Genomic DNA, 12,440 nt, shown 5'->3' with positions numbered 1-12,440 from the left:
AAGGGAACTCCCATAAGGTTAACACTGATTTCTCAGCAGAAAGACTACCAGCCAGAAGGGAGTGGCATGATGTACTTAAAGTGATGAAAGGGAAAAACATACAACCAAGATTACTCTACGCAGCAAGAATCTCATTCAGATTTGATGGAGAAATCAAAAGCTTTACAGACAAGCAAAACCTAAGAGAATTCAGCACCACCAAACCAGATCTACAACAAACGCTAAAGGAACTTCTTTACGTGGGAAACACAAGAGAAGAAAAGGACCTAAAAACAAACCCAAAACAATTAACAAAAGGGTAATAGGAACATACATATAGATTATTACCTTCAACATGAATGGATTAAATGCTCCAACCAAAAGACACAGCCTTGCTGAATGGATACAAAAACAAGACTTATATATATGTTGTCTATAAGAGACCCATTTCAGACCTAGGGACACATACAGACTGAAAGTGAGGGGATGGAAAAAGATATTCCATGCAAATGGAAATCAAAAGAAAGCTGGAGTAGCAATACTCATGTAAAAAAAGACTTTAAAATAAAGAACATTACAAGAGACAAGGAAGGACACTACATCATGATCAACAGATCAATCCAAGAAGAAGATATAACAATTATAAATATATATGCACCCAACATACAAGCAGCTCAATACATAAGGCAACTGCTAACAGCTATAAAAGAGGAAAATGACAGTAACACAATAATAATGGGGGACTTTAACACCTCACTTACGCCAATGAACAGATCATCCAAACAGAAATTTAAGAAGGAAACACAAGCTTTAAATGACACAATAGACCAGATGATTTAATTGATATTTATAGGACAATCCATCCAAAAACAGCAGATTACACTTTCTTCTCAAGTGCACATGGAACATTCTCCTGGATAGATCACATATTGAGTCACGAATCAAGCCTCAGTAAATTTAAGAAAATTGAAATCATATCAAGCATCTTTTCTGAGCACAACACTATGAGAGTAGAAATCAATTACAGGAAAAAACACAAACACATGGAGGCTAAACAATACGTTATTAAATAACCAAGAGATCATTGAAGAAATCAGAGGAAATCAATAAATACCTAGAGACAAATGACTATGAAAACACAATGATCCAAAACCTATGGGATGCAGCAAAAGCAGTTCTAAGAGGGAAGTTTATAGCTATACAAGCTTACCTCAAGAAAAAAAACTCTCAAATAAACAATCTAACTTTACACCTAAAGGAACTAGAGAAGGAAGAACAAACAAAACCCAAAGTTACCCGAAGTAAAGAAATCATAAATATGAGAGCAGAAATAAATGAAACAGAAACAAATAAAACAATAGCAAAGATCAATAAAACTAAAAGCTGGTTCTTTCAGAAGATAAAAAAAAAAAAGATAAACCATTAGCCAGACTCATTGAGAGAAAGAGGGAGAGGACTCAAATCACTAAAATTAGAAATGAAAAAGGAAAAGTTACAACAGACACTACAGAAATACAAAGCATCCTAAGAGACTACTACAAGCAACTCTATGCCAATAAAATGGACAAACTAGAAGAAATGGACAAATTTGTAGAAGTGTATAACCTCCCAAGACTGAACCAGGAAGAAATAGAAAATATGAACAGACAAAGCACAAGTAATGAAATTGAAACTGTGATAAAAGTCTTCCAACAAACAAAAGTCCAGGACCAGATGGCTTCACAGATGAATTCTATCAAACATTTAGAGAAGAGCTAACACCCATCCTTCTCAAACTCTTCCAAAAAACTGCAGAAAAACGAACACTCCCAACCTCATTCTATGAGGCCTCCATCACCCTGATACAAAAACCAGACAAAGATACTACAAAAAAAGAAAATTACAGACCAATATCACTGATGAATATAGACGCAGAAATCCTCAACAAATTACTAGCAAACAGAATCCAACAACACATTATAAGGATCATACACCATGATGAAGTGGGACTTATCCCAAGGATGCAAGGATTCTTCAATATATGCAAATCAATCAATGTGGTACACCATATTAACAAACTAAAGAATGAAAACCATATGATCATCTCAGTAGATTCAGAAAAAGCTTTTGAGAAAATTCAACACCGATTTATGATAAAAACCCTCCAGAAAATGGGCACAGAGGGAACCTATCTCAACATAATAAAGGCCATATATGACAAACCCACAACAATCATCATTCTCAATGGTGAAAAACTGAAAGCACTTCCTCTAAGATCAGGAACAAAACAAGGATGTCCACTCTCACCACTATTATTCAACATAGTTTTGGTAGCCCTAGCCATGGCAATCAGAGAAGAAAAAGAAATAAAAGGAATCCAAATTGGAAAAGAAGTAAAACTGTCACTGTTTGCAGATGACTTGATACTATACATAGAGAATCCTAAAGATGCCACCAGAAAACTACTAGAGCTAATCAATGAATTTGGTAAAGTCACAGGATACAAAATTAATGCACAGAAGTCTCTTGAGTTCCTATACATTAATGATGAAAAATCTGAAATAGAAATTAAGGAAACACTCCCATTTACCATTGCAACAAAAAGAATAAAATACCTAGGAATAAACCTACCTAGGGAGGTATGCAAAAGACCTGTATGCAGAAAAGTATAGGACACTGATGAAAGAAATTAAAGATGATACCAACAGATGGAGAGACATACCATGTTCTTGGATTGGAAGAATCAATATTGTGAAAATGACTATACTACCCAAAGCAATCTACAGATTCAATGCAATCCCCATCAAATTACCAATGGTATTTTTTATAGAACTAGAACATATATCTTAAAATTTGTATGGAGACCCAAAAGTCCCCGAATAGCCAAAGCAGTCTTGAGGGAAAAAAATGGAGCTGGAGGAATCAGACTCCCTGACTTCAGACTATACTACACAGCTACAGTAGTCAAGACAATATGGTACTGGCACAAAAACAGAAACATAGATCAATGGAACAAGATAGAAAGCCCAGAGATAAACCCAAGCACCTATGGTCAACTAATCTGTGACAAAGGAGACAAGGATATACAATGGAGAAAAGAGAGTCTCTTCAATAATTGGTGCTGGAAAAACTGGACAGCTACATGTAAAAGAATAAAATTAGAACACTCCTTAACACCATACACAAAAATAAACTTAAAATGGATTAGAGACCTAAATGTAAGACCAGACATCATAAAACTCTTAGAGGAAAACATAGGAAGAACACTCTTTGACATAAATCACAGCAAGATATTTTTTGATCCACCTCCTATAATAATGAAAATAAAAACAAAAATAAACAAATGGGACCTAATGAAACTTCAAAGCTTTTGCACAGCAAAGGAAGCAATAAACAAGATGAAAAGACAACCCTCAGAATGGGAGAAAATATTTGCAAATGAATCTACAGACAAAGTATTAATCTCCGAAATATATAAATAGCTCATGCAGCTCAATATTAAAAGAACAAACAACCCAACTCAAAAATGGGCTGAAGATCTAAATAGACATTTCTCCAAAGAAGACATACAGATGGCCAAGAAGCACGTGAAAAGCTGCTCAACATCACTAATTATTAGAGAAATGCAAATAAAAACTACAATGAGGTATCACCTCACACCAATTAGAATGGACATCATCAGAAAATCTACAAATAACAAATGCTGGAGAGGGGGGTGTGGAGTAAAGGGAACCCTCTTTCACTGTTGGTGGGAATGTAAATTGATACAGCCACTATGGAGAACAGTATGGAGGGTCCTTAAAAAACTAAAAATAGAATTACCATATGACCCTGCAATCCCACTACTGGGCATATACTCAGAGCAAACCATAATTCAGAAAGACACGTGCACCCCAATGTTCATTGCAGCACTATTTACAATAGCCAGGTCATGGAAGCAAACTAAGTGCCCATCAACATATGAATGGATAAAGATGTGGTACATATATAGAATGGAATATTACTCAGCCATAAAAAGGAACGAAATTGGGTCATTTGTTGAGTCGTGGATGGATCTAGAGACTGTCATACAGAGTGAAGTAAGTCAGAAAGAGAAAAACAAACATCGTATATTAACGCATATATGTGGAACCTAGAAAAATGGTACAGATGAACCAGTTTGCAGGACAGAAATTGAGACACAGATGTAGAGAACAAACATATGGACACCAAGGTGGGAAAGCCGCGGGGGTTGGGGGTGGTGGTGGGATGAATTGGGAGATTGGGACTGACATGTATACACTGATGTGTATAAAATGGATGAACCTGCTGTATTAAAAAATAAATAAAATTAAATTAAAAAAATAATGAGGTGAGCTAGATCACGAAAGTGATCTAGATATTGCCATAGACTGAAAGTTGTATTCCCTCAAAATTCATATGTTAAAACCTAATCCTCAAAGTGAAAATATTTGGAGGTGGGGATTTTGGGAGTTGATTAGGTCATGAGAAAAAAAAATTGGGTTCTCATGAATAGGATTAGTTCCCTTCTAAAAGAGACCTAAGAGAACTTTCTTTCCCCTTCTATCATGAGAAGACACAGCAAGGCTAGGGAAGTCTATAAACCACGAAGCCAGCTCTCACCGGACACCATAATTGCCTATGTCTTCATCTTGGACTTCCCAGCTTGCAGAACTGTGAGAAATAAGTTCTTGTTTATAAGCTACACAGTCTATGGTGTTTTGTTATGTCAGCCCCAAAAGAAGACAAATACAAAAATTGGAAAAGATGACTCTAGGTTTAGATTTCTTTTACTTCAATTTGCTATAAACTGGAACAAAAAAATATCCAAAGACACATACCAAAATCAAGAATACAAATGAACAAGTAAGTAAAGTTTTCTGATGCACTCCAAGATCCTTCTGATGGAAACACTCCTGGAGAAGTAGAATTGTCCCCGAAGTTTGAAATTTGGTTTTCATTGAAGAGTCTTGGAAGTGATAATCCACTGATGGAGGAGCACAGAAATGGATACTTGCTGCATTCAGTAGAGTGGGGTATAAGCAGCCATGCCAGCATGTATGCATCTTCCACCAGTTCTAACATCCAACGAAACTTCCCCTTGACCACAATTACATAGGGTATTATTCTTTTTTTATTTTATCATTGGACCTTTTTCATGTCTTGGCTTATTAAACCATAATAAACATATCATGTGCTTCACATACTCATTATTTACTTAAATTATATTATCCTGTAATAAGTATTTACAAATTTGCTTTCTTTTCGCTCAAAATATATATTAATGAAATAGCCACATTAATGACCATAGGTCTTGTTCTTTCAGGTGCTTTGTAGAACTCTAATGTAGGAATGTAGTTATCATTTAGTCATTTCCTACAAAAGGACTTTAAGGTCTTATCCAGTATTCTAGTATTGCAATTAATGTTACAATAAAAACATCTCTGCATAGCTTATTTTTTCCTCTGCTTTGTCAAAGATACATATTTAGAAGGGAAATTACCTACTTCAGGTCAATACAATTTTTGTTTTAAATAATACTGCCAAATTGCCTTCTAGAATGCCTGATTCAATTTATATTCCCTCTTTAATGTCTGAGTAGCCTTTTTCCACAAGTTCACAAGCAATGGCTTTTATTAGCTATTTAAATTTTTCTAAAATTAAGGGTATAATTGTTTTAATCTTCATTTCCCTAATTATCTTCTGTTGTTTTTTCCTTATGTTTAAGCTTTAAATTTATTTAGATTTTAGTTTTATATGGTATGAGGTAAGAATCTAATTTTATATTATAATGATATTTTTAGGTTATAATGATAATTTTTTGACATTTATTGAACTGTATTTTCCCATGGCTTTGGTATTTCTTGTTGGTTTTTATTTATATATATATTACCTCGTTGAGGTCAATGAATATTTTTAAATATGAGTAAAATATGAAACATATATATATACATATACACATACAAATATACCTATTTCTAGATTTTCTATTCTATTAAACTACTTGTTACTCATGTACCAATATTCTATACTATTAATTTCTACAGCTTTATGATATACTGCTATATGATATAATTGCCACCCTTCTTTGTTCTTTTCAAAACTTTTAAAAAATTTTGCTGACTCTCATAGCAACATTAACCAACACCACAACACAGATGAGCTTAGGAAAAATTGCCATCTTGATCTTGACAATGTTGAATATTCCATTTTATAAACAAGACATCAAAAACATTAGCTTTCCAAATGAAATCCCACACATAGATAGATATATTAACAGGATTAGATGACAAATACTACATTCCAAAATTGGAATCACATTAAAATCACAGCAAGGACCTTGTTTTTCTCGTTCACCCTCCAGCATCTGGAAAACTACCTGCCACATAGTGTATACCCAGTAAATATTTGTTGAATGAATAATTAATATATGAATATAGTATTGATATTACATATGAAACTGCTACATCACTCTCTTCAACAGCTATAACTACAATAGGTACAACTTCAGCCTCTTGAATTTTTTTTTAGTTTTTACTAAACCATGTTTTGTTAGTTTTTATTTTACAACCTATTTCTCAAAAACTAAGATACTTTCTAATTACATATTTACAGTCTCTGTCTTCCTTGTAACCCTTCACTTCCAGTGGTGAAACCTCATTTAAGGTTCCAAATGTGCTACTGTAATTAAGCCACCCCCCAACATATCTAGATTTACTTTATATAGAAAGTCTTTCCATACTTGTATTGCCCCAAATACTAAATATTTTAAATATTAAATATTCAAATTCATTTTCTCACCTGACTTCTATCCAAGAAGAGAAGAAAAAAATACTATCTTTGATCAATTGTATATCTTTATATTACTATATAGTTAGAAAATTTTCAAAGTCTTAAATTAGAAAAAAAATGTTTTGACAGGATGAATGGATGAGGAAATTAGGCTAAATTTGTACATAGTAACCTCTGTGAAAGTTGATAAACTGAGCAAATATGATTCAAGAAGTCTCTCACTCTTTGGGTGTTCTGCAATGGAAGGGAAAGTTTTAAAAAACAGAATTTTGAAATCAAGGTCATGAGGTAGTAAACCATTCTGATAATATTAATGAGCATTTATGCTGTAGGACTCTCATTAATTAAAATAAAGGTGGAACTGGCCAGGTGGTTAATGCTTATATCTATTTTTTTTTTCTTATTTGTTTCCTTCACTTTGTCTCCACCCTCATCAGTATGCACATAATCACGGAGGCAACAGAATTTACTGAAGGTCTGCCATAACCCAGATTCTAGAACAGATGTTCAGGATACAATGCTGTGTAAAATCAGACAGGTTCCCTACAGCCGTGGATCCTGGAGTTCAGTTCACACACTGAACAGTTTCTGACTTCCTGCCTCTCCCCGCTTTGTCTGGCAATAGGTAAAATTTCAAAATATGAACAGCCTTATTTTTAACAGTCATCTGTAATCACCATTGAAAGAAACTGTGTATGAGCTGGAGGAACAGCGAAAATTTTTTTTCACTTACCAAATTACAGGCATTTCCCCACTTCCAACTACTAGCCTCTGATTCATGATGTTCTGACAAAGCTCTTTGAAACTATGATATTTCTAGCTTCTCTTACACTAGTATGACATCTACTTAAGAATTTGTGCTACATCATCTGACCTATCAGATAAGGCCCTTTGGAAGTCACTGGGGGACTAAATACATCGTTGTGTGCTATGATCTCCCCCTTCCATTAAGTGTTATGTTTTCATTCAATTTCTCTGTCATCCTTTTTTGAGTATAGCTCTGTCATCCTTTTTTTGAGTGGGTCTGCACAGTTGCAACTTCAAAGTCTCATTATGGCTTCTAGAATTTGGACAAGACATAAGAATTTCACAGCACATAATCTTTTTCTCTCCTGTGGGAGGAGAAATCATGACCAAAAGTGGGGCAGGGGAGGGAAACTATGAACACTCTATTTTGGAATTTATCTTTATTCTTATTTCCATAATTCTGATTAACTTTTTCCTTGTCATTTTATACACTAATAAGTAACCCAAATAAAAATTTTACATTATCATATGCAGAAGCTAAAATATACTAGTTTCTGAAAACTGAGTTCCCTCAGTATTCTGTAATAACCTAAATGTACAACAAACACAATACCATTATTACACCTAAAATCATAAAAATAATTACACCTAAAATCTCTAAAAATAATTCCTTAGTATCATCAAATATATAGTCCACAATTGTCTTCTGTAATAGTTTGTTTTAATTGGGATCCAAAATTTAGAACTGCTAAAATATCTCTTCCTTTTTTTTTTTTTTTTTTTTTTTTTGCGGTATGCGGGCCTCTCACTGTTGTGGCCTCTCCCGTTGCGGAGCACAGGCTCCGAATGCGCAGGCCCAGCGGCCATGGCCCACGGGCCCAGCCGCTCCGCGGCATATGGGATCCTCCCGGACCGGGGCACGAACCCGTATCCCCTGCATCGGCAGGCGGACTCTCAACCACTGCGCCACCAGGGAGGCCCTCTCTTCCTTTTTAATCTATATTTTCCTCTTATTTTACCTTATATGTTTGTTTTTGTGGTTGAAAATTCAGGTCATTTGTCCCAAGGGGTTTCCCACATTGTGGATTTTATTGGTTATATTATTGAATACTGTTTAATATGTCTCTCTTTCACAGGATTCTCCAGGAATTTGACAGATCTAGAGGCTAAGTGTGAGTCTACCTATTCAAGGATTTTTTTTTTCCCATCACTCTGTGAGTAATACTGGTATTGTGCTCTGAGACTGTTGCTGGTGTAGGGTGGGATAAAGCAAATGAGAAATTATGTTGGTGACACTGAAAACAGAGGGTTTTTTTTCTTTTTCTTAAGAGAAAGAAGATACAGTTTTGAGATGAATAAATTAAAAAATCCTACTGTCCTAAATCTGAGTTAGAAATATGAGTATAAATTTATGATTTTATATAGATACATACATATGTATACACAGACAAACACACCCACAGAAGTTGTGTGTATGTGTATGTGTGTATACTAAAAATACCTAGAGACAGTGACCACTCAGTAGCAATGAGCACAACTACTGTCCAGATTTTCATCATTAAGTATAATGTCTCACTAAAAGAAACCATATTTTTTGGAGAAATGGCAGATTCCTGATCTGGATTGAGATATGCACAAAATTAGCCTGGTATATCCTGTTATACCAGAAATTAAGGAAGCCATCAAAGACTACTAGTATCTTGTAATAGGCTCCCACTGGGCCAGATAGAACCATTTGAGTACCAATAAGAAAATAAATGCAACGAATTAAAACATATTAAATATATTTAATTCCATCAGTTCGTGATGATATTTAAAACAAAACTCAGTGGTCAAATTTAAAAGATTCCAGGGAACCGAATCATCATTGTGAAAACTGGAAAATAATGGGAAAAAAGCAAAGCATTTATCCTGCCTTTCCCCTAGAAAGTGTACCTAAGGGTAATCAAAATTTGATGAGGACAAACTTCTGTTTATAAACGTCATCCAACTAATAAATGAAGAAGGAATGATATAATTAGAATACCATGATTTTGAAGTGCCTGGCAAATTAATGAATCAGGGCATTGATCATCTGTAGCTGCTAACATCACTAAAAGAGAACAGTCTGGCATATGTGCCCCCTGATGAAGTGCACAATGCTATCTATGAAATAGTCTTGCCAAAAAAATAAGGTGGGGGAGGGGGAATAATAAAGGAAGAAAAGAAAACCTTAACCATTTGAAAACTTTTAATGGCAATATTCAAAGTAGCTCAAACTTTATTAAACACTTACTAGGCCTCACACATATACCAGGGAAATGACAACATCTGGTACCTTTTTGGACCTCAAAGAAAATTGAATGACTCTAAGTGAATAAATATATTTAAAATACTCACTTTGGATTTAGAAAATGAACCCTCAAAACTCTCAGTAGAAACTATTAATAGAAAAAGAGCATTGAACACATGATAACTGATTAAGAGGAGAAAGACAAAGATATAGTCAATATAATTTAAGCATATAGTCTTTTTCCAATGGGGACAAAGCATACCTCTTATATAAAAGAAATAGTAAGCTTTAAAATTACTGTGACTCACTATTAAATTCAGCTTGTAAGCTTCTTTCAAAAATGATCATAATGAAAGGTATTTCTAAAGAGATTTTTGCACATTGAAGTTTGAAAGTCGGCATGGGCCACACAACCCCATGCAGGGGAGAATGAATGTGCTGAGGAGGTGACAAGCTCTTTGTTCACAGAGGAAGAAAAAAACTATGTAATCCATATCTCTGCAAAAGCCATCCTGCTGGGCAGTAGCTTTGCAATGAGAACACTCTTTGTCCACCTTCTTGAACTCATGGCTCTGATACACATAATACTATTTCCTATGTAGTCTACAGCACTGAGTATTTTGTAATGTTACAAATTATGTTTTGGCATTTTCTAAGAGATTATACAGAGTACACAGTCACACACACATACTCACTTGCTCCTTCCCATTTTATTGTAAGAAGCCATTGTCTAAACCAGCTGTGAGTTTAGAGCCAAACCAAAAATACTATTCTACTTGTACCAAAGAGGTATGTTCAAGAAAGGAACAATTGTGCTAAGTAAAACAATGTATTGATTTTAAGTAAAATTTATTAATATAGTTTCAATAAATGAATAACATTTTATTACCTAATAATATTACATAATCATTTGCATGGTATATATTTACTTTACCATTGACTCAAAGTTCACAAAGGATGCAAAACTTGCTACCAACTAATTCTGTACCCTAGGGAAAGACATTTAACCTCTCCAAAACTCCATATCTCTCTCTGGAGAATCCAGGAAAATTGAAGTAAGTCATCTCCAAAAGACTTTTACTTCTAGAAGGTTATTAGTGTATGATAATTTTTTATTATGCTACCTGCAATATCACAGGCAATGCCTACCTGTGCAATGTCTCTAACTTTGGCTTTATTTATGGGTACATTAAGATCAAGATTACCAACATGTTTTAACATATTTTTCTGGGAAGTCAAATGGGATGTCCACTATTACTTGTGGTAAAACAACAACAACAAAAAGAATCAGACGCAGATTCCACTTTGAAAGGCTCACATAGAAGGGTAAATGATGCAAGGAAAAGTAGATAATTTTCAATGCTCAGATGCAATATTGCTACCACAATGGTAAAGGCAAAACCACCCTTTCAAAATCAGAAAAATATTTATGTGGGTAGTGATACTTGAACTGAATCTTTAATGATGGAAGAGTCTGGTAGAATGTCTCACATATGTCTCCAAATACCTTTCATAGTTCCATAAGAGTGAGTACTGTATCTCATTAGTCTTTATATTCCAATGTTGCTAATTATTGAGAGCTAAAAGTGTTTTTTGCATTCAATTGAAAATGGAGAAATTCTAAACCATCTAAAATAGCAACTAAAAGAGACGTAAAGAGTAACACAGAACAATCCAGAGACTAAAAATAAAAATTTGAAAACTCTCAAAAAAATGTTATAATTTTAAAACAACATTCTCAAAATTTCAAGAAACTTTTCAAGTTGAAAATAACCTCAGTAGGCAGTTCTGGTAATAAATCATCTTCATAAGCAGCATATTTTGGGTTATTAATTACAGCCTAATGAATTTCTTTTAATAGTGATTAAGCCCACTTCTCATCTGATTCTTCATGGAGACAGAAAAAAGCTGCCACCCTATTGATGACATTCCTTTTTACAAATAGAATAACAATAAGTTTAAAAATGAATATTTTGGGTATGGATGTCAGACAATTTGAAGAACACAAGAAACATGTCAAATTTGTTTTTTTCTATAATCTTAATTTCTAAATTGGGCTCCTATTCTTTGGATATATTAGATAGAACCTAAAATTGCCACTTTTGTTGTTAGAAAACACTAAATGTTTTTAACTAATAAAACCGTAATCATATTCAGTACAGGGTGTTCTCAGTCAGTTTGATCTTTTCTCCACTCTTCTCCTTTCTCTCCCAAAATTGTCTGACTACATTTCTCCAAAGAAGACATACAGATGGCCAAGAGGCACATGAAAAGATGCTCAATGTCACTAACTATTAGAGAAATGCAAATCAAAACTACAGTGAGTTATCACCTCACACCTATCAGGATGGCCATCATTAAAAAATCTATGGGCTTCCCTGGTGGCGCAGTGGTTGAGAGTCCACCTGCCGATGCAGGGGACACGGGTTCGTGCCCCGGTCTGGGAAGATCCCACATGCCATGGAGCGGCTGGGCCCGTAAGCCATGGCTGCTGAGCCTGCGCGTCCAGAGCCTGTGCTCCTCAACAGGAGAGGCTGCAACAGTGAGAGGCCCACGTACCGAAAAAAAAAAAAAGTCTACAAATAACAAATGCTGGAGAGGGTGTGGAGAAAAGGGAACCCTCCTACACTGTTGGTAGGCATGTAAGTTGGTGCAGTCACTATGGAAAACA

Source organism: Mesoplodon mirus (genome assembly GCF_964341445.2).
Source record: "Mesoplodon mirus genome assembly, chromosome: 2".
NCBI classification, from domain to species: Eukaryota; Metazoa; Chordata; class Mammalia; order Artiodactyla; family Ziphiidae; genus Mesoplodon; species Mesoplodon mirus.
This window is presented reverse-complemented; position numbering follows the sequence as displayed.